The sequence below is a fragment of the Cervus canadensis genome, chromosome 17 (assembly GCF_019320065.1).
Source record: "Cervus canadensis isolate Bull #8, Minnesota chromosome 17, ASM1932006v1, whole genome shotgun sequence".
NCBI classification, from domain to species: Eukaryota; Metazoa; Chordata; class Mammalia; order Artiodactyla; family Cervidae; genus Cervus; species Cervus canadensis.
Genome location: NC_057402.1, coordinates 56,878,654 through 56,904,537, shown reverse-complemented (window position 1 = coordinate 56,904,537; position 25,884 = coordinate 56,878,654). Strand labels below are relative to the sequence as shown.

At 43.6% G+C, this 25,884-nt stretch overlaps 1 long non-coding RNA gene across 2 annotated transcripts in view; it reads right to left on the bottom strand.

Moving 5' to 3' along the window:
• Positions 1-893: 893 nt before the first annotated feature.
• Positions 894-25,884, bottom strand: part of LOC122419593 — a 37,077-nt gene continuing 12,086 nt past the window's right edge. Inside the window, exons 2-4 of one of the 2 annotated variants that reach the window (XR_006262934.1) lie at positions 4,294-5,090; positions 1,836-1,985; positions 894-1,417 (exon numbers count right to left, since the gene is read on the bottom strand). This is a non-coding gene — a long non-coding RNA (uncharacterized LOC122419593). The remainder of the gene's footprint in view (positions 1,418-1,835; positions 1,986-4,293; positions 5,091-25,884) is intronic. The other variant, XR_006262933.1, reaches the window with a different exon arrangement.

The window sequence follows — 25,884 nt, the reverse complement described above, 5'->3', positions numbered from 1 at the left end:
CAACAACTCCTGGTGGACCCGAAGGAAGACGGGTCATCCCCATTTGGAGGAACAAAGAGTCTCTCTTAAGACCATTAACAAAACAAAACAAAAAAAAGATCATGAACTTGATCAAGCTACAGGGCTGTGTGTCTTGCCTTTGTGACTTACTTGCTCTGTGACCTCAGGTAAATTACTTAACCTTTCCAAGCATCTGTTACCTCAACTGAAATTAACTTGGTAATAGTACCCAAATGCTAGGTTCAGAGGATTACCTGAGCTATCTCACGCATGTCTTAGTATCATTTGGTAAAAGTGCTCAATAAATGTTCGTTATTCCTATATCTTATTAGGAAACATAGGGTCTCTTCCATCACTACCACCACCCCCCAGTGTATAGCCAGTATATTCTTTAGTGATGGATTTGTGTAACACTTCAGTCAGGTACACCAAAGACAGAACAGTGAAATCTGGTGAGGGAAAAAAAATGCAGCAGCTAAAATAAAAGGAAACCAAAACTAGAAAGGAAATATCTCTAAGTGCAGAGGTTTTGGTCCACAGAATAAATCCGCTCATTCTTCCCTAGCCCTTGACTCCCAACACTGTCTTGTTGGCTCAGAATCCTCTGGGGTAAGTTCTTGATTATGAAATACCCTTTCTCTGGTGGCCTGCCAAAGCCTGCTCTGCAGACTCCCAGGCTACCCTGGCACTGCTGGTGGTGAGAAGCCTTCTAACCCCGAGGGCCTGACTAATGTGTGTGCATGTTCCTTTCTCAGACAGTTCTGCAGGCAGGCAGGAGGAGGGCCATTAAGCAATCCACGTGGTAATTTCTTTTTTCTATTTCTTTGGGCAGTTCTTCCAGGATGACATAATGATATGTGCTAACAATGAAAAATAAAGGCACTGCAGCTGTATCTCTTCATACTTGGGTTTACTTTGGAAATCAACAAACAAACAAAAAAGAAATTCTCTCCTCTGCTTTCTTGATGAATAATCCATGGCTCCCACAATGCCCTCACACCAGTGGAAATGGAAACATCTGAGGACTTCTACAAGCTGATTTGCCTTCATGATATCAGATAACTAGTTTTCTTGTTTTAACTGCATGAGCAGGGTTTAGGTCGGAGAGCATGGAATTTTTTTTTAAACTTAGGGTAAACAATGAAACCCGATAACTTATTCAGGGCATATGGCTGAAGAACAAGCAGTCACTAATACGAGTCATATCGCATTAATAAAGCATGACTCTAAGGGCATATTTGGATCAAAATATTTCAGAGAAACTGTAAAACTGAAATATGACAACAGAGCTCAGACTCCTACTTAGGAATTACAAAGAGGCAGGTTTGAAAAGTTGAACCGTAGGACATGTGGGTCTGCTGGAGTCTTCCACAGGGATGCCTACAGCCAAGCATTAAGTCTGTTTAGCCCATCAGTCCTGTGGGAAGAACAGGAAGAAGGCAGAAGATCAGAACGCACAGAGTCTTTCTCAGTCGGCCCTCCCACACCCACTCAAGTGTCTTGCAGCACCTGGCAGAGCTTAATAGAGTCATGAGAAAAAGGAAGAACAAAGAAAGAAGGAAAGAATTGGCCCCAAGGAGTGCTCTCCCACTCTAAATTTGCTTTGGATGTTCTGAGGCACAGGGAAATCTTTCTAGATTTTCTAGAACCTTCTGTGCTTTAAGGTCTGGCCTGGTGAGTTTGGAAAATGATTAACAGCATGGTATCAAGAATCACACCATAGAAAACAACTTGAAGTTCTGGTTCCACCCTGCACTAGTCCCATGACACTGAGCCATTCCTCTCTAAGCCTGGGCTTTCTTGGTTGTGAAACAGAAATAATCATTGCAACGTACCTCCTCCAGCTGCTGTAAGGATCACAGAAAATCACAGTGCATGGCACAGTCTCTGATGCATAGTGAGTGCTCAATCTAGGTCATTACTGCTCTGTTGTTGTCATCATTGTTATTTTGAGTCAGCTACCCCAGTTATGGATACTTTTATATCTGGAACAGGAAATAGGCAGGAAAGAAGTTAGTAGTAGCAGGGTTCAGGCATGGACACACGCGCTAAGCATTTCAGCATCCTTAGATGCCACCAGCTGTGCTTGCTCCATTATTTAATTCGGTTCAGCAAGTGTGTTTTGAGTTCCTTCTCTGTAGAAGATTCAGGAAAAAGTTCTAGGAGTATTCTGGGATCCAGGGGACATGGTAATGTTCCTGCCTCACAAAGGGGTATTTCACAAATGTTCAGTTAGTGATGAAATTGGACATAGTCTTTCAAAATATCAGATTGGCCTTTTTGAATCTGAATTAACACACACATGATCCTGACCCCTATCCTCCTTCTCCCCCAAATATAGATAGATAGATATAGATATAGATATAGACATAGTATTAGTATGAAAAGTGAAAGTGTTAGTTGCTCAGTCTTGTCTGACTCTTTGCGACCCCATGGACTATAGCCCCACCCCCAGGCTCCTCTGTCCATGGAATTCTCCAGGCAAGACTACTGGGGTGGGTTGCTGTTCCCTTCTCCAGGGGATCCTCTCAACCCAGAGATCAAACCTGGATCTCCTGCATTGCAGGCAGATTCTTTACCGTTTGCGCCACCAGGAAAGTCCATTAGTATAGTATTAGAATCATAAGTATAGTAGAGTAGGGTATTATAGCTAGTATTAGTATAGTATAAAACAATTTCAGTTTAAAATCCCTTTTAAGTTAAAATTTAAATATCAACTACCTGCATTAAATATGTCTAAGCAAAAGAGTTTTTTTTCCTAAATATCCTTTGAGAAAAACACGGTTCCAAATGTTTAAACACTATATCAACCTAAAGTTTCCCTGGTGGCTCAGACGGTAAAGTGTCTGCCTACAATGTGGGAGACCTGGGTTGGGAAGATCTCCTGGAAAAGGAAATGGCAACCCACTCTAGTACTCTTGCCTGGAAAATACCATGGATGGAGGAGCCTGGTAGGCTACAGTCCATGGGGTCACAAAGAGTCAGACATGACTGAGCGACTTCACTTTCAACCTAAAGCATGAAGACCCTAGTCCAGTTCTGCTTGTCTCTGTACCCAAAGCATTTGTCAGCCTCAGTGAGAACATGGATGAATCATGCCTCTTTAATGATTTGGCATATAACTTCTGCTTCAATTTTTAATTTTTTTGATATGAAAATTTTGGCTTTAATTTTTTTGATATAAAAGAATATTAAGGTCAGAAACTGAATGGTGGTCTAGGACCCTACACTGAGTCTCCCAACCAAATTTCAGAATATATTCTTACATTTGCAGACTAGAACCTGTATCTTAGATATCTCTCCTAACCACTTGCCTTCATTAGGCCAAACAAAAACAAAATTACGGGATCAACTAAGATCAACAAGCAGGTCGGTAAACTGAGATGTTGAACTCATTCATGAAGAGTATATGGAAGATGACGGGGGCTCAAATTGCCTTCCTGATGTCCAGTGAGTCACAATGCCACATGGCAGAACTGTGCTGGGCTCCAAAGAGGCCTAGTCTAGCAAGCTGTCTTTTCCACTTGAAGCTGAATGGCCCTTGGTCTCCTGTCAGTCATGGGGACATGGATGGATGGATGGAGATGCACTGGGCCTTTTTGTCTGCAGGTGCAGTCAGAGCAATTATTTTCTGCACCAATGTGTAGATGGGCAGGGGGATCTTGACTCTGACCTCTATTTTTTAAACTTTATCTTTAATTGGAGGATAATTACAATATTTTGATGGTTTCTGCCACACATCAACATGAATCAGCCACAGGTGTACACACATTCCCTCCCCCCTTGAACCTTCCCCCCCCCACCTCCCTCCCCATCCCACATCTCTAGGTTGTCACAGAGCACCAGCTTCGGGTTCTCAGCAAATTCCCACTGGCTCTCTGTTTTGCATATGGTCGTGTATATGTTTCAGTGCTGCTCCCTCAAATCATCCCACCCTACCCTTCCCCCACTGTGTCCAAAAATCTGCCCTTTATGTCTGCATCTCCTTTGCTGCCTTGCAAGTTGGATCATCAGGGCCATCCTTCTAGATTTTATATATATGTGTTAATATACAATATTGGTCTTTCTCTTTCTGACTTAACGTCACCTGTATGATAGGCTATAGGCTCATCCACCTCATTAGAACTGATTCAAATATGCTACTGACTCTGATCATTAATTTCCACTCATCAAAAGACTGATCCTCCCCCTGTGTGGGAAAGCGAAAACATTAATTTTTATGACTGCTGTGGCTTTTACCAGCAAAAAAAAAAAACAAAAGGTTTGCAAGTTAGAATGAAAAGTACTACATACCTGGAAAGGTGTTTTCTGTGGTATCTCTCAGCTGTATGGGCCTGATGCTGAAAGGAGTGCCTTTAAAGAAAAAAAAAAAATCTCTGCACCAAATGAACCTCTGCTAGTTTCCAGAGAGAGTAAAGTCCATTACACCCAGCTAGTCTGCCCATATCCCATATTGTGGTCCCTATCTAGGGAGGGGGATGCATGGATATAAATGTTTGGTATATTCTTGAATCTCTAATGTCCTCTTTTCTTAAGTTCTGAAGCTACTTCAAAAGACTATTGTAATTATTTGAACTCAAACTAATCTTGATGAGATTTAGGGAAAAGAACACCTTTTCCCCAAATAGCTTCCCAGGTACTGTCTTTCCTTTGTTTCCAAAGCAACAGCTGGCCCCCTGAGCCCTGGTGTCCTTCCTCAGGAGTGAACTCTTCCCTGGAGCTCTGCCCCCCAGCCCTCCCTGCCCTGCAGCACCCCAGCCCTCCTGCCCGCCTGGACTTCCCTCAGCCTGTCTGCCACGCGCTCCGTCTGTTTCACAGATGACCTTTTCTCTTCCAAACTCTGTTTTCTTCCGGCTCGCTTCTGCACATCCCTTGAGCATCAATTTAAAAATGGCTCCCCACAGGAAGTCTTCACATCGTGGACGGTGGCTCTTTACCCATGCTCCCAATTCCTGGACGATGACTTCTCAGGCACTTCATGCAATTGCTCTGTGACTGCAGTTTTCCTGCTCTGTTCAGAGACTATTTCTGTTTTACTATTGCATCCCAGAACCCAGCACCATGTGTACACACGATAGGTGCTCAATAATCTTTGATGGAAATAAAAGAGAGAGAAGATAGGAAGAGAGAGAGAGAGAAAGGAAGGGAAGGAAGAATGTGAGAGAAAGGGCAAAAGAGCATCACTGCAGAGGCATTCCTGCTTTGTCATACCTCTTCTTCTCTCATCTCCTCCTCACGGAACAGCCATTAAGTAAAGCAAAATTAAAATCATCCTTGCCTCAGTATGTACGCCAATTTGATGTTTATTTATTTATTTTTTGACCCTTCTGGGTCTTGCCTCCACGATTTAAATATACAATTTCAAAGCCAATTTACTCAACAAGCACAAAGCATTTTGTCTCTTTCATATACACCTCAGTAAATAAATGACAAAATATGTTTTGTTACGATACAGTTTTTTCACTTAAGGTTTGAAAGTCTTACACAAGTTTTCTTGTCATCAGGTAAGTCCAGCTTGACAGTGGCATTACAAAACTAAGACACTAGAAATAATATTATTTGGGGGTGCAGGTGGAGATGATGTGTATCCTGGCAAAAATCTAGAGAAAAACGTGGAGTTTGAGTAGTTATACATTGTATTATCATTTGATTTGACTAGTAACTAATGCTTGAGGTCTCCATTTATTTAAAGAAATAGATGCCTAGTGTTTTAAACAAAAAGAAAGCTTGGCACCGCCCCCCTCCCTGGCATGGGATGTAGAAATTAGAGCAAAGATGTGTCAAAGTCCCTATAGATCATTCTCTATAGGATTAAAAAAAAAAATCCCAGGGTGTATAATGCTATAAAAGAGAATATTGCACTGTCTGTGGATATGAACTAGATAAAAATTCTTCAAAGCAACTTTTTGTTGTCTTCCATGAATTTCCCTTTTTTGTGTGCAGAGAAGATAGATATGAGCGAGCACAGTGCCACAGCATTGTGGAGGAGAATCATACACGGCCATCTGTGATATTGTCTCTATTTCTCACTTTCTCATCTGCAGGCATGTAGTTCAGGGAAGGCAGAGCGCCAGAGCAGGGCAAGAAACTCAGTGCAGGGTGGATTCACTCATGACGAGAGATTTCAGAAGTTAAAATTACAGAGTCAGGACTGGAAAGTAAGAGAGATTTACTTAGGCATTAAAGATAGGTGCTGGGCAATAAAACTGATAGATCCTTATTACATTGTCCCATAAGAGACTGGGCCACTCGGAGAAGTTAATGCTAAGGAAATTTAAAGCAAGTTAGAGGAAATACTTCTTCACCTTGTAGAATTCATTCTGAGGAATTTGCTGCCAGGGGCAGTCATAAAATCAATCACTGGGTTGCATTTTCCCAAAGGGTAGAATAATATATGGCCCACTCTTCTGACTAGTTGGGGAAGATAAAAGCAATCAATTCACCTGCTTCTAGAAGATCACAGTTGATTACAAGTGGGGTCAGCAAAAAGATGTCCCCCACACTTGATCAGGATAATTAAAGAGTGTTTGCCCATGCTCACATGTCCTAGAAGAAATGTCGAAATAGGATGCAAAGCTCAAATGACCTGATCTAATATGACAAATGTTTGTTGACAGGGACAAAAAATTAAACAGTGAAAAAAAAAACTATTCCAGGAACTAATTATAGATAGTCCTAAAATATTTTTCATAAAAACATTTTTCTGATACTATAAATATGACATGATGTTTTTGTTTTTGAATCTGATTTGCTTGACTAGTACTCTCAGAATAAATCTGCCAAGTTTGAAAACAGTTAGCAAACATGACTTTCTTTTTCCCAATAGAGCATAGTTTAGTCAGAAGTTATACATGCACTGGAAATGTTAGCAAGGCAATGTTAATTCCGAGGTTGTCATGTAAAATATCAATAACAAATCCCCTGGATAAAGGCATCTCAGTTTAAAATTAGCTTCTTTTTTATGGAATCTGCTCCATTTTTTAAACTCTTTTTTTTCCTTGAAATTGTAGTGTATTCTCTAGAAATTCACTTTTTGCTACAACCCATGTATCAAAAGTCGTATTGTACCTTTGACATCCTAACATATGAACTTCTGAACAAGACACCCCAAAAGGCATTGTTGGAAGTATGGCTGGAGCCTGCATTTTCATTTGGGGACAAAAGTGTGTAATAAAATCTAAAAAAAAAAAAAGAGAGAGAGAGAAATTGTGCTAAAAACTGCAAAGTAAAAGAAAATCCTGAATATGTCATAATAAAAGCAGATCTTGAATTTCAACAAAGTGTAGCCATGCTGAAAAGGCAAAGAAAAGTCATCATTGTCACCTCCTGGAAACCAGGAAATGTTACTGACTTTAACAGACAGTGACCTGTCTAGTTTCATTACTCATGTTAAAAAAAAAAAAGCAAAAGTAAAGATAAAAGGTGTCTGGAAGTTCTTTCATGATAAACCTCCATAACTTGCAATAATAGTTATAAGTTGAGCTTAAAAACATCATTATTTTCATAACCAGGTCTTATTAAAACATTGTCCTGACCAAAAATTTCAACAATGAAAGAGTAAATGCTGTATATGAATTTCAGGAGAGCTTTCTAGAGTGGCCATGGCACTGCTGGAAGCTCTAGAGGAATTCCTGAATCAGCTCACGGGACAGCTTACTGCTACAAGCGCTCCTTGTGGAAGGGACATTCCCTGGCGCCAGCCTCCCTCGGATTCAGTCCCAAGGAAGCCTTCAGGTGAGTGCCTTGGGCAGGTCATTTCTCTCCCCTTGTCTCAATATCCTCATCTATAAAGTGGGGACCACAGTAATGCCTGTGCCACAGGATTGTTTAAATAATCTAAAGTAACATGGGGAATTCCATGGACTGCATGGGGTCGCAAACAGGCGGATATGACTGAGCGACTTTGACTTCACTATCTTTCCTCTGGGAGAGAATGGGACATCAGAGGTAATTTCTTCCTTTGTGGAGTTAGGTGTAGGAATGGGGGAAGTTTCCAAGGTTACACTCTCTCCTCATTCTGGTCCCTACCCTTTTTTCTGCCTTCTCTCCTGCCAGTGTGAAAAGTGAAAGTGTTAGTCACTCGGTCCTGTCTGACTCTTTGTGACCCCCACGGACCGTAGCTTGCCAAGTTCCTCTGCCCATGGAATTCTCCAGGCAAGAATACTGGAGTGGGTAGCCACTCCATTCTCCGAGGGATCTTCCTGATGCAGGGATCAAACGTGGGTCTTCTGCATTGCAGGCAGATGCTTTACCCTCTGAGCTGCCAGAGAAGCCAGCTTGCTCCTTAAATTCTGAGCTCCTTAATCCTGATAGATTTGCTCACTCCTCACAGTCCTTGCATCTCCTCTTGGCCCAGAATAGTTGCCTCTTTCCTCCTCCCACCAAATCCTGATGTGGCGGATCCACACTCATCCTCCAGCCCTCTCCTTGGATGTCATCACCCTGGAGAGTCCCCCCCACACCAAATCTGCGCTCGGCGCTCCCGTCCACATGCTCACAGCCCTGCTCTCTTAGTCACCGCCTCTTATTTTCTGCTGACTCTCTGCCTCCACCATTAGACTAGAAACTCCCCTTGGCAGAAAGTTGGCCCCGCCATGGACCAGTGCTCCCGTCACTGAGCTCCAGTTCTGACACCTTGAGATGAAAGAAAGCATCAGGACCAGCAGGAAAGCCTGCCTGCTTCCAAGAACACACTTCCTATTTCCCTTCGCGTTTACTCGACAAAATCACTCGCTGATGAGGCTCTGCTCAAAAGAAATGGATGTTTTGGCTATCATACTCAAAGCCAGGTTACAGAAGAACTATGTTGGGGCTGCATGGAAATAATTGGCCTACCTTTATAAAACAAACACTGGGGAAATCTATAATGCTGCCTGAATTGGGACAAGTTCAAAACAAAGTAAAAGGGGAGAAATGGAGAAATAACTTTCTTTGAGGTTTATTTAGTCTGAAAAACAGGACTCCAATGGGTGGTAGTGTTGTTTACATTAGTCTAAATTGTTTGATCATATTGTAGAATTTATATTTATCTCCTAGAATATGCAGGATAGTATTAACCTTATAATCTGTTGAGTACAAATAACAGATACTTGGCTTTATAGTGGATGATCAGAAAGGCAAAAAAGATAGATCAAGCAATTAGATGCAAGCATGGTGAGAGGGTAAAGCATCTGCCTGCAATGAAGGAGACCCGGGTTCAATCCCTGGGTCGGGAAGATCCCTGGGAGAAGGAAATGGCAACCCACTCCAGTACTCTTGCCTGGAGAATTCCATGGAGGGAGGAGCCTGGTAGGCTCCAGTCCATGGGGTCGCAAAGAGTCCGACATGATTGAGCGACTTCACTATGTCACTATGTCACTATGGTGAGGTAAAAGACTGATTCAGGCAATTTGCTCTCCCGTTTTAGGCATACCTAAAAGATGCAGTTAACAGAGGCATAAGCATGGAGCAATCCAGATGAATGAGTCAAATCTTCACTTCTCTTTGTGAATGAAGGTTAAATAAGCATTTAGAGATATAAGATGAGAACAATACCTGGAATATTGAAGCATGAATTTACATACAGAACCTTTGCTAAGCACTGTCCACGTAATATTTTATTTAATCATCACAAGAATCCTATGAGGTATGGAATTGTTAAAACAATACAGTTGAATAATTTGAGGCTAAATGATTAAGAAACTTGCCCAAAGTCATACAACAATCAGCGGTCAGTCTTAAAACACTTGTTCACTTGACTCCTGAGTTTTTTCTTGAACCTTTCAATGAACACTACAGCCTTCACCCAAATTCAGATGCAAGATGTAGTGGGAAAAACCTGAGATCTGGACTCCAAACCTCACAGTAGTCATCAGTTTGAGCAGATCACTCCATCTCTGTTTCATTAGTTTTGATGGGAGAAAAGTAATATTCTTATCTGTCCTTCCTGCCTTCCAGAGCTCTCATGATGATCAAGTGAGATGGTGTACATGCAAGAACTTAAGAAGCAGGAGTGTGCTATACAAGTATCAGTTGATAGAGTTTATTTACAAGCATAGCCTGTTGATGGATTTGTATCAATTTACTTGGTATTTAAGGAATATTTTATGTATGATGGTTGCAAATGAGTTCCACCAAAACTAGATATGACAGGTAGATGAAAATGATGGACTTTGCCCACAGAGATAAATGGACATGATTTGTAGAAGGAAGTGGTTGTCCCATAACTGCACTCCAGGCTTGGGGCACCAGTAACTGGCATTTTTAGAAAGTTAGAACATCAAAGATAAGCTTCCTCTTCTGAAGGCAGTTGTATTTGGGATCAGCACTGCTTACCAATTAAGCAAAGGTAAATCCAATTGAATAACAGGGAGCCTGGGGATTGAAAAGCTATCTTATCTAAAGAGTAGACCAGCATCTCCAAGTTTATTTACCTGAAGAAGACTGATCACTTACAAACTTTTATTTTTTTTTTCCATTTATTTTTATTAGTTGGAGGCCAATTACTTTACAATATTGTTGTGGTTTTTGCCATACATTGACATGAATCAGCCATGGATTTACATCTTACAAACTTTCAAAATTTTGTTTTATAGCTTATAGACCTTCCCTCCCCCCAAAATATTTTTCTATTAAAAAAATTGTGAAAATTATTATCAACTTCTATTACATGTGTAAAGCTCTGGGAAACTGTAGTGTTAAAGAGAAGAAGGTGACTTGAGACCTGACTTCATCTATCAGATTTTTCCACCTGTCCTTAGCATCCCAGCTCTCTTTGCTTTCAACATAAAATAACACCCTTGGCGGTAATAATCTATGTTTCTCTCCTACATTTGTTGAGTACTCGAGAATATAGTTGAGTACTGGAATAGATATCTGTAATTTTTCTCTGCGCAGCATCCATTCCTTCTTTATGTAATAGAAGCTGGATTTTCTGTTAAGATAACACCTCCTTTCTGTATCTCAGTCCTTAAGGTTTAAATAGAGCTGACTCCACCAACTGGGTGCCGTTGACAGATAACTGAGACCTGACCAATCAAAACGATGGTGACTTTTCCAACACTGGGCATGAGACTCAATCAAACCTATGGTTATTAACCCTGAAATGTTTGATGCAACTACCAAGACAAAAAAAAAGCTAAATTACAAAACTATAATCTTTGAGGTACTAGTGGCCATCTTTGCTGCCACTTCAAAAGAATCTACTTGAGAATGACGTCAACACGAAGAAAAGCAGAATCAAAAGATAAAAAATCATTTCCTAGGGGTATTATTTGCACACTTAGCTTTTCCCTCCTCTTTTCCATTACTGGAGGTAATATATTCTTTTTTTGATCAAGCCAGTTTCTACCCTGGTTCTATTATCTGCAACTGGAAGCAAGCATTATTATTTCTATTAGTTGCAACCATTAGCCCAATGTTCTATTCAGTTCAGTTCAGTCACTCAGTTGTGTCTGACTCTTTTCGACCCCATGAACCACAGCACGCCAGGCCTCCCTGTCCATCACCAACTCCCAGAGTCCACCCAAACCCATGTCCATTGAGTCAGTGATGCCATCCAACCATCTCATCCTCTGTCATCCCCTTCTCCTCTTGCCCTCAATCTTTCAGGGTCTTTTCAAATGAGTCAGCTCTTCGCAGCAGGTGGCCAAAGTATTGGAGTTTCAAGGTTCTATTAGTTTGCAACCTTATTAGCCCAAGGAGATGTATCAGTTGTACAAAATGTCTACGTATGACATATACTGTCTATCAGTACTCTGAAAGCTTCTAAGGAATAGAAAGTAGATATAGAAAGGGAATTTGTAGAGCTGAGTTTACTTCGTTTGTTTCATATTCCTTCTTTTCTCTTGATTATCCCAGAATATTGAGTAATAAGTAACAGCAAACATGCGTATAGTATATGGAATATGAGAGGCATTCTTTTAATCCCATGTCTTAGTTATATTATTATTCCCAGCTAAGGTAAACAGAGCAAAAACAGTCTTTGTATTTCAGAAGAGTATTGGAGACATAAGTTGAGCCTCAATGTAACACCCTCCAGATGTCAGGGTGTGTTATATTTTTCTCAACATAAGAATCTAGAAGAAGCATCCGAGGTTAAGAGTCAAATTATGCTCCTCTTCCTACCACGGAAAAGCTGTTGAAGCTTGGAGAAAGTAACCTATTTATTTTACACCAGGAAATCCACAATGCTAGGAGAAAGGATGGAAGCAAACCAGCTTGTGCTTCAGTGCCAGTTTTGAAAATCACAGCTTTGAATTCTAGTCCCAGGGTCACCACTCACTGGCTGTGTGAGCTTGTATGCGTATTCTCATTGCCTTGGGTATCTGTAAAATTAAGTAAGTGACATGCAACCTCCTTATTTCTCGTACATTATGTGTAAAGCACGTGAGAAAAGATACTTGAAAATGACTTCAGAAGTTTCTGTCTAAGTACATACAGGATATTGTTACTACTTGAGTGTAAAAAAAAAAAAAATCGTTTTTGCTTAAGAAAAAGAAAACTCTCTGCTAGTGAGATATGGCCTGGAACTCCTCTAAGCCACAACAAGAGAATAAGCTTTGCCTGGCATATGATAGAAAAGGATCATTTAGAAAAATCACAGCAAGGTCATCATTCTCCATTCACACCTGATGATTTACTCTACATGCGCTACGTGCTAAGTCACTTCAGTCATGTCTAAATCTTTGCAACCCCACGGACTGTTATCCACCGGGCTCCTCTGTCCATGGAATTCTCCTCCTCCAGGGGCATCCTGAGGGTACCCCTGGATCCTGCCGAGGCTGGACCCCGGCAGAACCCGTGTCTCCTGCGTTGGCAGGCAGGTTCTTTACCAACAGTGCCACCTATCCGTGTGCCATTATTTCCCACAGAGGAAGGAGTTAACTGCTGCAAAAATAACAGCAGAAATAATAGCCGGTACCAAAAGAGCTGAGTTCTAGTACTGACTCTGTCCCTGGATTATTTTGTGACCTAGGACACAGCCCCTGCTAGTCCTTGGTTTTCTTGAAGGGATTAAATTTGTAATGTGGTAGACAACACGGGCACTCACCAATATCTGGCTTTCTGCTGCTTTCCAAAAATAAAAGACTATATTTTCCAGACTCCTGGCAGTTATGCTTAGCCAGACGACTAGTTCTGGTCAACAGGGTATGAGAAGAAAGACCAAATGCTACTTCTGGTCATGAAGCCTTTCAGTAATGTCTTCCCCTGCTGCAGCCACAGAGGATGCCATTGATTCAAGTGAAAGTGTTAGTCGCTCAGTTGTGTCCAATTTTTTACGATCCCATGGACCGTAGCCCGCCAGACTCTTCTGTCCACGGGATTCTCCAGGCAAGAACACTGGAGTGGGTTGCCATTCCCTTCTCCAGGGATTAATTCAGGGTGGTCCAGCAATAGATAGTAAAGCGTCCATCATCTTGGGCTCTGTGTAGGTACGTGGAACAGAATCCCCTTGCCAACCTGCCACTGATATGTAGAAAAAAGTCTTTGTTCTGTTAGATCACTAATACTTTAGTGCTAATTTGTTACAGCAGCATAATCTAGTTTATCCTTACAAATAAAATTATTTCCATGTTTTCTCTAAACTCTCATTGATACAATTGCCATGCCATATGTTTTTAATGCTGAGATAATGGATTTAGAGCAAAAAGAAGCTATGAATCCCACAGATCTTCTAGGATATTTTTCTTTATAAGTTGCAAGGAGAGATAGATTTATAAAGATAAGGAAAGGCTCCATGGAGTTTCTCTACCCCTAGGAGGGGGCATTCTACAGAATTTTCTCGATTATGCTTTCCAATTCCTCCCACCAGGACTTTCAAAAAGTTAAAAGGTGTGTTTTATCTTGCTAAATATCTAAAACAAATGGGAGTCAAACTTGGAAGACACATGTTAATATAAAAGTGAACAGAACAAAAAAACAAACAAAAAATAATGAACAGAACAGAAATGTAGCTTTAATATCATTAGACGTTACATTTAATTTGTTCATCATATTTATTTGCAGATGTGTCCCAAAGGGCTTGAATAATATTCTAGTGGGATCTACCTATAAACTCACTTGTTGGGCAAATTCCAAAGTGCCTCTGCAGCGGAAGCACATAACAGGAGTAAGAAGAGAAGAGAGGAGGAAGCAGCATAGCTCCAGGCCCATTCTGGGTTTCCTTCTCTCCTCCCGGCATTGTCTCTCACTAAAGAGCCTTGAAATCTTCTGGCTGAACTATTTTTGCAATGGCCCAGGTAGCTCAAACCTCAGAATGACCGCTTAGAGATATGCAAGACCAACCATCAAGGTCACACTGATGGTCCAGGAGGAGCCTCCAAATGCATTGGGTCTCTTCAAGAAACCAGTTAAAAGCTAGAACCTAAGAGGAAAGAACACCTAAGCAGAAAGCCACATGGAGCAGAAAGAACAGTAGCACGCGAGTTCAGCATCTTCTGTAGTGTCCATCCTTAAAGACTGTAGATGTGTCCAGGCTCCCATTATCTCATCTTACCAGGCTCCTCCTAGAGTAGCAGATGAATCCAACCATGTCCTAATTATACTCCGTGACGCCACATTTTCAGATGACTTCAACATGTCACACATAGTAAAGAACCTCATAGGGAGGATCATGTGAGCAGGAAAGAGGCCTAACCATGCAGGAGACATGACAATTCATCATAAGAAAAGGAAATAACAATTCTTGAAGGATTTACTACATGCCAGGAAGTAGACTAAACCTTTCACCTGTTTCATCTGTTTTAAAATCCTGCATCATACTCTTTGCTTGCTTAATGTGTGGATGAGATTTCAAAGGATTGAATGAGTTCCTTAAGTTCTCACAACTGGTAAATGGAAGAGGTGGGGTTCTGAGCCAGGTCATCTGACCCAAAAGGCAGCTCAGGGCACACCACACCCCCCTCACTGTCCACACTCACTGTTGAATGTCTCACACTATTTATATCCCTCCGTTCACTGACGGTCTCATTCTCACCTATGAATACCTTGAGTTTGTCAGTGTAGAGATAAATGTTGTCCTCCTCCTAATCCTTCACTTTTCTTGGTGACTTGTGTCTCCCCAACCCCAAACCTAGTTTTCAACTGTTTTAAACAGAGAGCTTCCACAACCACTTCTTTTTAAAAGCTTGGCAGATGCTCCAATGGGCTCACAATATTTCACAGTGAAAGAGTTGTTCATTGACAAACAGTAACAGCCATGAATATTTGTTGAGTGGCTGAACTTTTAATAATTGAAGAGACCCTTCTTAGAAACACTCTGGAGCTAGTTAAAAGGTTGTTAAATAATAGGGAATGCAAGGAAGGATCTAAATTCAACTTTTCATTTATTCATTTTAATTCATGCACTCCACAAATATTTTTTAGGCTCCTAGACAGCACCAGACACTGTGCAAGTTACTTCTGAGTGATGTACAAGCTATCTATTGTTGTATAAAATTAGCCCCAAACTTGGCAAGTTGCACAAACACTTGTGATCTCACACAGTTTCCAAGACTCAGGAATCTGAGAATGGCTTAGTGAAGTGGTTTTGCTTCTGGATCTCTTGTGAGGTTGCAGTCAAGCTATTGGCTGGAGCTCAGGTCATCTTAAGACTGACTGGAGCTGCAGAATCTGGCTCCAAGTTCACTCTCCTACTTGTTGGCAGGCTCAGTGGTTCACTGGCTCTTGGCAGAGACTTCAGTTCCTACCCTTGTAGACCTTTTTGTAAGGCTTCCCAGAGCCAGAGATCCAAAAGAGAGAGAAGCCTGCACCCAAATCAGAAGCCACGATTGCTTTTTATTACCTAATTTCCAAAGCAGTTCTATGTCATTTCTGGGAAATAGGTTCCATCCTTCAAAGACAAGCATCAAAGAATCCATGTATACAATTTGAAAACCATGGAGGGGAGTTGATTAGAAAAGAAATTATTAAAAAGAATTTTTTCATAACTTTTTAATTTTTCTGATTAATTACAATTAACAGATGCTATTTTGTAACTTCAGTTCAGTTTAGTTCAGTCGCTCAGTCATGTCTGACTCTTTGTGACCCCATGGACTGCAGCACGCCAGGCCTCCCTGTCCATCACCAACTCCCGGAGCTTTCTCAAACTCATGTCCATTGAGTCAGTGACGCCACCCAACCATCTCATCCTCTGTCTTCCCTTCTCCTCCTGCCCTCAATCTTTCCCAACATCAGGGTCTTTTCAAATGAGTCAGCTAATTTTCTACTAATAAACTAGATAAAGCCATTAATTTCAACTTTTTCATAGGAGACCAAGAAAGTATCAATCCCACAAGATATCTGGTATCTTCAGATAAGGAATATCATTTTCCATTCATGTGTCAGGAATTACACAGACCCAAAGTTCTAGTTCCTGGAGGATGGCATGGCAACCCACTCCAGTACTCTTGCCAGGAAAATCCCACGAACAGAGGAGCCTGGTGGGCCACAGTCCATGGGTGGCAAAGAGTCAGACGTGTCTGCAGCTACTCAGCATACATGCATGCATCTAAAGTTCTAGTCAGGCACCTCAATAGCTCAAAGAGAATGAGGAAAACTTAAGATGACATAGAAAAAGCTATCAGAAAGATCATCAGGGAACCTAGAAGCTGCCATCTAAATGTATTTCCCAGTGAAATTCATTTAACTTTTCAATGGTCTGATTGTATTTTGACCCACTGCACTCTTTCAAAGATTCAAATTTTCACCATTATCTTCCACGTCAAATAATGAATTCTGAAGCAGAATTTCCATCTGTCGGTTTACAGAATGCTGCATCTCATCTCATCTCTGCATTGAAATCAAGTTCCCCTCACCTTTCAACAGCCAAAGCACCACTTCATCGTCAGCAGTGGGGAAAGCCACAAATCAATTAAACTCACCGTGGATTTGAGAGTACCCATGAATTGCACTTACAGTGGTCGTACAAAAAAAGATGGCAGCACAGGGTTCTCAGCAAAAGCACGCAAGTCAGGCAATGGCACATTTGGGGTCAGTGACACTTTCCCTCTTTGTCCTGTCTGTCACTCGAGCAGAGTTCTTCATTTTTTTTTCCTAGGGCCCACTGCCACATCAACATTGCAACAGTCCACATCGCTTTATTTAAATCTAAGAAGCAAACCACATGCAGGTTTCTGAAGAGCCGCGTGTGGCTAAGAAAGCCTGGTGTTGGAAGGCAGCGCCCGTAATCCCCTCCCAGAGCTAGAGAGGAAGCTACTCCAGAGAGGGTTCCAAACACAACAAATGCCCCTTCGAGCTCAATTTTGCATTTCGTTTTCTTTTAAAATCTCTATTGGCTGCACATCTGAGAAGGCTTAAGAACATAATTTATTCCATATAAAGTTCCCAGTAATTTATGCTCACTAAGTTGGCAGCATGGGAAGAAATTTTTCATTGGCTACCATAGAAGATTATTACAGACCTTCTCGTGGAAGTACAGACAGCACCGGCAGCCATACTTTATTATTTGTCTTCATTTACTTTTTTATTGAAGTTTAGTTGATTTACAGTGCTGTGTTAATTCCTGCCAGACAGCAAAGTGACTTAGTTTTGCACATATATACATTCTTTTTTATGTCATTTCCCATTATGGTTTATCCCGGGATACTGAATATAGTTCCCTGTGCTATCCAGTGAGTTCTCGGTCATTTCAGTTGCATTGGATTCCTTGTGACCCTATGGACTCTAGCCCGTCAGGATCTTGTGCCCATGGGATTCTCTAGGCAAGAATACTGGAGTGGGTTGCCATGCCTTCCTCCAGGAGATCTTCCTGATGCAGAGATGGAACCCAGGCCTCCTGTGTCTTTTGCATTGCAGGCCGATTCTTTACCACTGAGCTACCCAGCACCACTGTGCTATACAGTAGGACCATTCTACATGTAATAGTTTGCACCTTCCGACCCCAAATTCTCAGCCCTTCCTTCCCCCACCCCCCTGCCTTGGCAATCACAAGTCTGCTCTCTATGTCTGTGAGACATAGGTTCACTTGAGGCAGCCATAATTTAAACAAAAGGAAATGTGCTAGCATCTCAAGTTTTAATCAAATGATTTTTATGTTTTTAATCTATAAATTTATAATTTCCCTCCTTATTAGTTCTTAGGAATGCACATTGAGAATAATAAATTGATATGTTAGTTGTAATAATTACTTAGATTCCTCTCTGTAGGGATACGGATGTGAACACAGTTCTCCAAGATGGAAGAGGTTACTATAACATATTGGCTTTCTATCAGAATCTCAGAAGTGAAGTTTCTACTTTCTATAATCTTCACAGAGCCACCAGAATGCCAAGGGCTGGCAACTGATCTAAAATTGAATTTCCCATCCTTTGCATTTGTATCATATAATCCCATCTGAATCTCTCATCATGGGTTCTCTGGAATCATATTTTGATATTGCTAATAGGAGAGTTTGACACTCTCCTTGCCCTGAGAGGTCCACAGCCCTCAAAATTTTGCCTTTGTACGCACAATGTAATCAAGGTTGGATGATACTTGTATTGTACCTCAGCTGACTGGGTACCAAGACACGGTATCACTGAGATGATTATCAAGGATTACATAGCCTCCTCAACTCACAGCAAAACAAAACAAAACAAAACTATAAACTTCTTTACTGAAATATTCTACTGCTCCATTGAGCTAGGAACAACAATGAACATAGTGCTCAAAAATGTATTCTATTTCACTTATGAATTTCTTTGCACTTTGAATTCTAAAAAGAGAATTCACAAGAGAGAAGGTGGTGGGGAGGAATTTTTTTTTTAAAGGAAGAGTGTATTTAGAAAAGAATGAGAAGATGTCTTGCCACTAAGCCAGTGGGAATTTGAAATTACTCCAAGCCAAGGAGCCAATAGACTGGCTAAAACATAAGGTAGAATTCAGAGGGAGCTGATCATGTTTTGATCTCATTTTATGCTTTTCTTCATGCTTGTTTCCAAGATCTAATATGTTGGAAAATGTTAACACAGAGCAGCAGTGCAAAAGAAAGACATCCAAACATCGTATATTAATGCCTCTTCCAACATAGATCTTGCCCTCTCCCTGAGTAAGTGGCCATAAGATATTGACTTTTAAGAACCCAGATGACTGCCATTCCTTGGGTCCTCTAAAAGTTATACAGAAACCTTGGGAAGAAGACGGTATCTTAACCTTTCTTTAGTCCAGCTATGAAAGTATCTTGGCCAATGTACAAGTCATACATGAAATGACAAAAACAACAACAGCAAAACCTATGCCAAAAGTGAGTTTTGGTTGTATAAAAGTTCACCATGACTCTGAATGGTAGGAAGACCAGCTCAGAGAGAACAGTTAAGTCAAACCATCATGCTGAGAATAAGGAGAGCAACAGATTGGACAACGCTGATGTGAAGCCTCTAGTACAGTGGTTTTTCAATTTGTGGCTCTTGAGTGTCTTGTAAGTGAGTGTCCAAGGTCAAGGCAGGGGGTACAGTTTAATAACTATTGTGCTCAAATCTTTTACTTCAACAGACTAGTTCCACCATGAATAAAAACAAGTTATTATCAGAACTAGTTGTTCCAGTGATTACTCTGTGCAATCACAATTAAAAACCCAAAATGATAAACCTAAAAAGATATTCAGAGTCTCCATCATGAACACCAACTAAAAGCCAACATCCTTACACTTGCAGCATTCATTCATTCAGAATGGACTGAGCTCTTTTTATGTGCCTGGCGCTGTGCCAGGAGCTGGGAACGTAAGTGAAACAGTTCTACTCCCAGCCTCCGAGGGGCTTCCAGCCCCAGGGGAGAGAGAGACACACAGAGCTAACCAAAACAGCATGTTTCATCTGTTCCGAGAGAAGTGGAAGCACTGAAGAGGAAGCCGATGGTACCCACACTTCTGGCACTCAATGCAAAGTTAGGAATTCATTCTGGCAGGATTTTTTTTTTTTGTCACTATCCTCCTTATACTAATCTCCTCTGATATTTCCACAACCTTGTCCATGTCTCTGTGTCCTTCTCTCTGTCTTAAACCTTCAGGTAAATGCCCAAGGGACAAGGAGTTCAACTTATTCACTCAATTTATTCACTCCAGAAGGATGTGGCTCATCAGTTAGACTAAAAAGAAAATCATCTCAAATCCACTCCTTTCCTCATGGAAATGAAAGGGAGGCAGAAGACCCACTCTACTTAAGAACTATGGGAGAAACCTCCAGCTTCTTTACACAAGCCCCAGTAATCCAAGGAACAGTACACCTGATTGTCCCCCAGAGAAATAAGAACCCTGGTCTGACCTTCCCTACCTTTACTCTGTGCCTCTTTCCAGCTGAAGTTCCCGTTTCTCTCTCCTCCTTCTCCTTGCTCTGCCCTGCCTCCCATACTTTTTGAATACCAAATGAAATCACCTACACTGGACATCTGTCCCAAGCAGTTATCTTTCAAACTTCCAAAGCTCCTTGTTCACATTGTCAGAGAGTATTATGCCCTGTTCGCTTGCCTCGCTGCCTGCCGCAAACTTAAAACCTCCTCCAGGCCAGGGCCCATGACTTACTAATCTTTGTGTCCACAAGTGCCTCATACCACGCTGGGAACATCCTACCTGCTTAATAAGTGGGTGTTAAGTAAATGCAAAAGTGAGAAAGTTTCCATGGTGAGAAGATAATCACTCTTCCTCCTCCTCCAGGATTCCTGTATTTTCCATGCTACACTCACAGCCCACCCATGCTCCCACCTCCTCCCGACACTCATGACCCACTTCCCAAGGCAGGAAGCACTAAATTCAGGAAACTGTAAATGCAGAAGCCTGCAGTGTCATCACAGAGGCACAGCTGATCCTGACTTAACAATATTCCCCCAGGACTGGCTGACCCAAGCTGACCACCTCCTTCCAAGTAAGTAACACACACGCGGTGGTTCCTTCCTACAAGCTGAAGACGTGAATATTATCTGTCATTTTTCTGTTTTGAATTTTTAAAAAATGACTACCTCAGTACACTGATTTTTTTTCCCACATCGACCTTAAAACTATTGGATGCTTAGACTCATGGAGATGTAACCTGTATATGTGTATGGAAGGAGAGAGAGAGACATTATGGAGAGCATTTCCTTAAATTCACTTCACCCTCATGAGAAAACTGAGAAACAAAAAAAACTGAAAAAAGAAAAGGTGAAGTCAAATACTACCTACACCAATTTGACAGGAAAGTTTACGGTTCTCTATCAACACTACTATGTAAGTTTGTTGTGGTTATGCTTAAAGCATAGTATGCTTTCCTAGATGAAAAAAAATAATCAGTTCTAAAGTCTGATTCCTCATGAAATGCGTGAAAAGAGCATGGAAATAGACTAAAAAGAAAACCAGGGAAGATGCTTTCCTTAGTGACCTGCAGTTGTTCAGTCACTAAATTGTGTGGACTCTGTGACCCCGTGGACTGCAGCACGCCAGGCTTCCCTGTTCTTCACCGTCTCCTGGAGTTTGCCCAAACTCATGTTCATTGAGTCTTAGACAACTCTCTGCTCTACCCTGACAACATTTTCCTGGGATCCCAAGAGGAAATGGGACTTTTTAGTCAGAGGGAAGTTCTCGTGACTGTGTTCACATCACTGTCTTTCCCCATCAGAACAGGGAGCGTATCAGAAAGTTTGAAATGAAACTGTTTATTCTGATGTTGCAAATCGTATTGTTTCCTGCCACCAACCTGTACTCCAACTCCCAAGATGAATATGCCCAAGTACCACAGAGGTTTTTTTTTTTTTTTTCCCTTTTCTCCCCTCCCCGCTCCCCTGACAAATCCAAGTGCTCTTTTAATAAGCTCTTTAAAAGGGATAACGATCCCAAGCTTCTTTTGTGGGCACACATAACATAGCAAGCACCTTTGAAATACAGAAAGTGCTGGGGGCATACTGTCTCCCGTCGCAGGAAGCAGCAGGCTGTGCCTTGAAGGGGAATCGCTGGCCCACCTGCTTGCTACCTCTCAGCTGAGTGGTCCACGGGCTGGAGCCTGCTAGAAAACCCTTTCCTGGCCCCCTGGGCAAGGATACATCACTGGGGGAAGCAGGGCTTTGTCCCGAGAGAAGCTCCATCTACCCTCCAAGTGAGCAGCTTTCTCTCCTAAATCCAGTGTGGAATGGAAGCTGGCTTCCAACAAGTTGGCCCGGTTCGATCCAGGCCTGGTCTGTTGCTAGTGGGCTCAACCTAAGGTTCTTAACTTCCCTGAAGCTCAGTTTCTTTAGCAGCAGAGAGGAGACAAGGGCAGTTCCTAAGTCCGTGGGGAGGTGGGGTGGGGCGGCTTGTGGGAGTGTTAAGGTGGGATGCCTAGCCGCGGGCAGGGCTCAGGGTTTGCTTCAGTCTTATTTCTTCTTCTTCTTCTTCTTTTTTTTTTTTTGGTCCATGACTTTCCCTAAAGAATCTTTCTAGCCGTTGGCAATCGACTTTATTGCGCAAAGGTCAATATCCGGCGAAAATCACTCCTGAGCAATGTCTAGAGATGGGAGGATCAAACCTGTAAAGTAGATGGATTTCAACTGGGCTTCGAGAGCAGATGGAACTGAACAACGCAGCGGAACTCAGTCGCTCACCAGCCCAGCCTTGGCTGCGCTCCCAGGTGAAGGGCAGTCTCGTACCAGCCAGACCACCCCCTTCCCCCGACCTTGCTACCCACCCTGGGCGAGCGGAACGAGCGCCCTTGACGCGCACCCTCTTCCGGCTCGCCTCGAAGCGGAAGGAGGCAGGGGCGCACCTCTTCCGTCTCCAAGATGCGAAGCGCAAACCTAAGAGCCCGTGGCTTTCGGCAGAGAAAAGCGGGTACCGGTTACAGACACAGGAGGTACCCGCTTTTCTCTCCTGCCCTCAACTGAAGCTTGAGTCCATTTACTCCCAACACTCCCGAGCCTCCCCCTCAAGTCACTTTACCGAGTTCTTGCAGATTTTTATCCCTTCCCCAACTCCACCCCAAACTGTGTTCAGCTTCAGGAGGCCATGGAGGACCAAGAGGCAGGGATTCACCCCACCCCATCTCCTGCCCACGCAGGAAAGCCAGAGAACTTGGTTCTGCAGAAAAGCAGAGGTAGGCGGCTAAGGGTTGTGTGTGGCTGGGGGCAGGGTCATGCGAATGCGCCCGCACCTTGCAGGACCACAGAGCACATTCCTGCTTCCAAGGCTGGATGCCTCCAGGAGCAATAGACTTTTGGTTCTGGAGGGAACATTGAGTCTAGCAAGCCCGGGAGGGAGCTGAAGATTTCCCAGGAAAAGAGAAGGTTAACTGGAGCCACAGTGATAAGTGGCCCCTCCCCGACCATGAGTACCTGTCACCATTACACACACACACACACACACACACACACCTGTTCAGTGAATCCCAAACTAAGGCCATAAGGCTTTCCCCACCCAGTGGCTCAGGGCCAGACCCCACAGCATTGCTCCTCCCCGGCAGGAGCAGTTTCTCCTTCTACACTGTTCTGCCCACTGGTTTCAGTCCCGATTCCTCCTGGACAGTTCGTTCAGCCTGATTCCCACCCTGCACAGCACTGGGTGGTTGGGGGGGGGCTAGCGTGACCACTGGCATCTCAGTTTCTCTGGCTGACCTGGGTAGACGAGGCTCAGACCCCTGGGTTAGCAGCCCCGTGCGCTAGTCCCACCCAGCCGCACTGGGCTTACCTCCCAGGGCCTGCTGAAACACAGCCCAGCCTCTAGTTCACGCCTTTCTCTTCTCCTAGTTTCTTTAAGCTAGCCATACAAGTCTTACACGGTGGGTAAGGGTGAGGAGATCCCCTTGCACTCCTTCTACACACACACATACTTAGGCACACTTCTGTCAACCTGTTGCTGCCCAGACCACCGAGCCAAAGGCTGTCCTGGAGCAGAAAGGGGTGGGGAGGAGGAGAGAGGGAAAAACCAATGAATCAAGTTTGCTCTCTCCACCTAGAAAGTTGTGTAGCGTTCAAGAGAGGAGTCAGCCTGGAGGGAAGGGTACCAGGGGAAAGAGTTGGCTGGCCCCGAGGTTTCAGCAAGGCCACTGCTGCGGGGTAGGAGAGATAGGAGAAGGGCTGGAGGGATCCACCTCGGAAGAGGAAGGAGGCCAGGGCTGTTGCCAAGAGACTAGAGGGGGGTGATGAATCCTGGGGCCTCCCAGGCTTTGCCGCAGCCTCACTTGGCCAAAATCGGAGGCTGGGGAGGTCATGGGAGTAGGGTTGGGGGAAACACATGACAGGCTGTCTCAGCACAGGCCCCCAAACTCGGGTGCCTAGCCCTGGACAGGAGATTTTCCTCTTTCTCAAGGCAATCAGGTACCCAGAGATGCCAGGCCAAGGCTGGGGGAAGGGCAGAGGGCAAAGGAGCGCTGTCTGAACCACCCTTAGCTGCAGGCAGCGCCGGGAATCCGAATCCAGTGGAAGAGTGAGGGCAGAGGTCTTGGTGGCGCCCGGATTTCTCTGGATCGCAGGTTGCTTTCACTAGTTTCTACACTTCCAGGTCGTGTCCTCATCTTTTATTCAGACTAGGCTTCGGGCTCTGGCCTCTCGGGGTCCCCGGCAACCTCAGAGTGCTTGCCGGACTGGGGACGTGCCCGCCCTGGGCTGGAGTCATCAGGGCCGGTGTCCCCAGTCCCCGAGGGGCAGCTCTGCCCAACGGGCGGCTGGTGGTAGCAAGAGCAGGAAAGGCAGCCGCAGGCCGTGCACAACTTTTTTTGAAACGCATTGCTGTTCCCCTGAAAGGTGTTATAACAGCAATTCAATTACTGTAAATGGCGCACAGCGTCCTTGCAGCTGGAAAGTCGGTAACGAACTGCGGCCGACCGGTGCAAAGGAATGGGGCTAAACGCACGCTGTTTATTTCCCTCTCCTCTTTCTAATATCCCCTCTTCCAGCCTTTTCTTCGCTGTGTACTAATCATAGCTGGACCACAGGTTAATTAACTACAAAGAGCTTAGTCTATCTGGACAGAAACACACTGAGAAATTGGCAGGCGATCCTAAAAACTGGAGGTGTGATCAAAAAGATCACCTGAAATTCCCTGCGTTTCCCTACAGGTCTGCAGCCTTGCCTTCAAGGAACAGACTTCCAGGCTCTAGTGGCAAACCGCCGGGAGTGTGGTCACCTGGGCGTGTGTGGAGTAAAAACATTCATGTCTGGGCTTAGATGGATGAGCCGTGGGCACCAGGAGAGGGTGCCCACGAAATCCCACGTGGCCTGGTCTGCAGGCACCCAAGGGGACCTGGGGTCTGTTGCTGGTGTGTCGCCACTTACAGGCCTCTGGAGACAACCCACACACTGGCCATTTGTGTCCTGGCCCCGTGCATTTCCGGCTAAACTTTAAGGAGCGGTCCATGATATTAACAATATCAACAAAAATGAGGCAAAGTGTTGGGGGAGGCAGGAGGCAGGTGGGAAGAGCTGCCTGCTTTCCGGAGTGGCGCTAAATCATTACAGTACTCCATATGTTAAAATCTAGAGGGAGGGCCGGAGGAGGGGGAGAACCCCTCACGAGTCAGCCTGGCAACCATTTAAATAAAGGTAAAATTAACATTTGCTCCTTTGAAGTTAGAGAACAGACAGCTTAAAAGCGGATTTTATTTAGTGGATGTCATATCAAAAGAGGAAGAAAGGCGTTGCCTCGCCTGGAGTTTTTAGTTTCTTTTTTTTTTTTTAAATCATTTTTAGAAAAGGCCAAGACGGCAACGCGGGAATTCGAGTACTTTCTCGCCGCCCCGCGGGGCCGTCCTCTCCCAGCCACCACGGGAGGTTTCCAACAGTGGAAACGCTGAGCTTTCCGAGCTCGTGGTAACACAGCCAGAAGATGCCTCTGGTTGCTCCCCTTTCCCCACCCAGCTCTCGGGAAGGTTTGCATGTTTCACTCCTGGAGAGGGCAAGAGCGTGCAGCCTGGCAGAGGGGTTGAAATGGGGCCCCGCCGTGCGCGCCAGCCTCCAGCGCCGCTGGGCTCCCCCTCTGAGCCCCGAGCCCTCCCT